Below are 4,435 nucleotides of genomic sequence, written 5' to 3' on the forward strand. Positions count from 1 at the left end.
AGCGTCCTGGAGATGTTGTCCGACATGAGTTCCGCTCTGACTCTGCTGGGGTGCAGGCCATCAGCGCGAAAAAGCCTAGGACGCTCCCAAAAAAGCCTAGGACGCTCTTTATTAACAAAGAGCAGTTTCTGTTCTTTACACCATGACAATAACCATTCATTTAAAGCAAAAAGCCTACTGAACCTTTCATGTCCTCGTCGATACGTGGGAAGCGGTCCTGACACGATGATCGTCGTCGCGGGCGATGTGCGGCGCACCGTCTCGATCAGGCTCCTGAAGTCCCTCTTCAGTGTCTCCGTCTGCCGCAGCTTGGTGTCGTTAACCCCCGCGTGAAGAACGACTGCTCCGGGGCTCTCGTCACCCTTCAGGATCGCGGGTATCTGCGCAGAAACATCGAGAACACGAGCACCAGGGAAACAGTGAGTGTGCACTTTACCTTCAGCTAACGTAGCACGGACGTGCCGGACGATGGAGTCTCCGATGATCACAGCGTCGCGTTCCGTCTCGCGGAGGGGAGCGAAGCGGTTCCGGGTGGAGATCTCGAAGACCGGAGGCGGCGGAGGGGGAGAGGTCGTCGCCCGGGGCCTGGCTCGCGTCTTCCGTGGGGGGGGCACCCAGGGTCCGTGGTGTCCCGGCGCCGGAGTGAAGGACATCTGGGAAGATCGCGTCCTGGGTGCACCGGGCCTGTGCAGAGAAACACACGGAGTAGAGGTGGTGGGAGAATTAGCAGCGCGCTGTAAACACTGCCCTAGAAAGGCAAAACACATGTACCAACACTACAGCTGAGAAAATGGCTTCTGAGTTCTCTCATTGAATTTTCATTGATTTGATATGAATTTTCACGCTCTGTTTTCTCTGAACCTAAGCATATTTGAGTCAAACCTGTCTATTAAAGGGCAGATCATAGTATAAAAGATTTAACTCTGATAAGTGACATATTGTCAATGGGTTCATCTGTATGACTTTGTTCATCCTCTGTTTGTTGGCATCACTAAAGGAATGTAAAACGTGCAAATTTGCATGTGGAATACCAATAACTCTATTAATCTGCATTCCACTAGCGCCTTGAATATACCTGCATTTCTTTGTTTTAGCTTTGGAATGCACCCTTTTCTTATGATTGCTGTCCACCTGACATTATGAAATTCCTTTGAATGTTTTTTTTTTTAAAGAGCTGATACACGTGGGCCTTTTGGCAGTGCAAAATATCCTAATAGAGAGAAGAACGATTTCACATGTCAGAAATGCTTTTTGTATTGTTCTTCAGTGATCCTGTTATGATGGATGACGTGACATGATTATATTGCAATGAAGTTGTCATCACGTTCTCCACAAGGGATCGAATGTCCTTCAATAGGATTGAATTGGACTGGATTAAAAACCCTTGATGCTCACAACTAAAGTAAACATGCAGCCAGAAAGCTCTGATCTGCATTCTGTGTTCCTCATTCCGAATGTGATGAGATCAAGATGTTCTCTTTCTCATGGGTACAGAAGACGTGAGGAAATGGTAATATACGTAAGTGCCTGATTTCCTTTTGATGCGGGTACTATTCGGGTGTTATTTGTTTCTGTTTGATAGCACAGCTGATACTTCAACATTAGACTCCAACATGGACACTTCTATACTGAAGCATCATCTAGGGCCTATTTAAGAAGCAAATGAAGCCTGGTAACAGACAGTATTGCTAAAACTGGCTGAGTCCAGATGGAGCCTGGATCAGAGCCTACCTATACACAAGCTCTCAGTGGCTATTCTGGGAGTCAATTAACCTCCATCCCTTCAGCTCTGCGAGGGGTCTGGACAGTGCTGTAATTTTCTGTGAAAACTACTTTTGTTTACCTCCTTTAAAGAGATTTCTTGCTAATTCCTCATGTGTGTGTGTGTGTGTGTGTGTGTGTGTGTAATTAAAAATAAAAGTGAAATAAGATAAGTAAGATTAAACTTTAATTTAATTCACCTAGAGAAATTTCATGCAGTATAATTCACCAGACATTCTAATCTGAGCTTTGCAAAATTCATTAAAATGGGTTTCATCAGGTGCTTTTCTTTTCATCAGTGAATCTGTATAGAATGCATGTCCTGGATTATTTTTACTTTCTAATAGGAATTAGTTTTGAATGGGAATTTCCATATAATTAATGACCCATTTTCTCTCAGTTCACAAGAAACCTTAAACAAGTCAAGTCAAGTCAAGTCACCTTTATTTATATAGCGCTTTTAACAATACAGATTGTGTCAAAGCAACGGAGTCAATTAACCTCCATCCCTTCAGCTCTGCGAGGGGTCTGGACAGTGCTGTAATTTTCTGTGAAAACTACTTTTGTTTACCTCCTTTAAAGAGATTTCTTGCTAATTCCTCACTCCCTTTCTGCTTATTTTAGTGTACATTCAAAAGAGTTTATAATAAAATAATGACATGCTTTTTTGGCTAGTTCTCAAGCACAAAGTGGTGCAGAAATGTAATTTTATTTTATTTTGTTTTTACATTTTTGAATGGGTATGATTCACTTGGGGTAGTTTACTAATACGTTTGAGCAATTTTAGTTTAATTTACAAATTGTATTATTTGAATATATGATAAACTCATTATAAAACTCACTCTTTTTATTTTATTTTATTATTTGTATTATTTTAATTCAATTTTGAATCTGTATGATTCCCCTGCTTTAACCCACCAATGTGTGTTTACAATTGTGCAAAATGCTTTTGTGAAACATTTTTCTTAAGCATTGCAAACCCATAAAGAATGTGACACCCATGTCATGATCAGCCTGTCGCTCCTCCCGAACTTACAAATATTGCACTTACACAGGTTTCAAGTTCATATTGCTTTGGTTACTTCCTCAGCATGCAGCCCGAAACTGTGACAGCCATATTGAGAGCTGGTTATCCTGCGATATTGAATGTCCTTCTCATTTTGTTCACATTGACCTTGAATTATTTCTTAACAGTCACTGAAATGATTGCACTGTTCCGCCAAACAGCAAACACCAAATAACATTACCAAAAAACTATTCATTTTGCAATTTGTGTAAATGGTCTCAGTGGAAAACCACTGTTTAGACAGTGTTCTCCATTATTAGATGTGGGTTTACATTATTGCCACCGTTTATGTGTTACTATAACAAGATTACCATTATAAACCAGCAAAATAATAAACCCTCCAAGTTAAAAGCAGACTATCAATAAAAAATAATGATACATATTTGTAAAACCATAACAATAAAACGATTGCAAAGTATCATGAAATTGCACCATTTTGCCCTGAATTTTTGTACTTAATTTCCACATTACAAACAGCTTGACAATACACAAAGAAATTGCATTTTAGGTAAAACGGAATTGATATTATGTTCTCAAAGCTGTTTTTATTTTATTCTGATACTCCATTGGAGCAATATCTATAATATTACTTGTCTCTGTAGATTTTTTGCTGCAGTTATATTCTCATGATTCTGCATTGTTAATCAATATTTCAGCAGGTTCAGCTGGATATGAAGTCTGTCACTCTCACAGAATCTGCTGTCTGTCAAAGTTTTTTTTTTATGCAGGTCTTTCTGAATGTGTTTGACAGATCTTGACTATTGGAGACAGTTTACTGATGTATTCAAGCAGTTTCTGTTTAATGTACAAATTATATTATCTGAATATATGATAAACTCATTATAAAACTCAATATCTTTATTAAGTCTGCTGTTTCACTATCCACACTTAAGCCCACTAGGGAGTACTTTGGTGGAGATAAAAGAGGAGGTGTGTTGGTATACTTAACTTTTAATGAGTTTGAATTTGCACTCACTCTCACACAGACACACAACATAACAGCATTTTGAGATATACCTTTGAGATCATTTAACTCTATAGCTATAATACAAGCTAAAGGCCTCAACCAAATAAGGTTTGAAACACACGTGTGTAAGTCATAATAGCATCAAATTGCCACTCATATGATATTATAGTGTGCGATAAGGTGTGATAAGGTTAAAGGTGAAGTGGTTTCTGTGCTATAGTGTGCTGCTAGTGTTATATACTTCTGAATTTATAAAAAATTGCATATTTATAGTAGTCAAACTGAATTAAGAGAATGTATTTTGACATAGAAAAAATTACAAACCTATCTTTTAAATAGTTTACGTTTTATAGAGTTAAATAATTTACACCTTGAAAATATCTCAGAATAATAAAGCAATAGCCGTATTATAAGACCATTGAATAAGTGTCATTTTTATAATACTTCTTTCTGTTCTATTAAAACATTGTTCTGTTTGTTTTAGAATCCTGACAAGCCTGGCGTATAGCAACATTAGCTGCATCCAAAATCACATGCTTCCCTACTATATAGTATAGGCAAAAAAAAGTATGTGACAAAAGAAGTATGTCCGAATTCACAGTATTCATAAAAGAGTAGGTAAAAAGTACCCAGATGACCTA

The sequence above is a fragment of the Sinocyclocheilus anshuiensis genome, unplaced genomic scaffold, assembly GCF_001515605.1.
Source record: "Sinocyclocheilus anshuiensis isolate Anshui unplaced genomic scaffold, SAMN03320099.WGS_v1.1 scaffold375, whole genome shotgun sequence".
In the NCBI taxonomy this organism is placed as follows: domain Eukaryota; kingdom Metazoa; phylum Chordata; class Actinopteri; order Cypriniformes; family Cyprinidae; genus Sinocyclocheilus; species Sinocyclocheilus anshuiensis.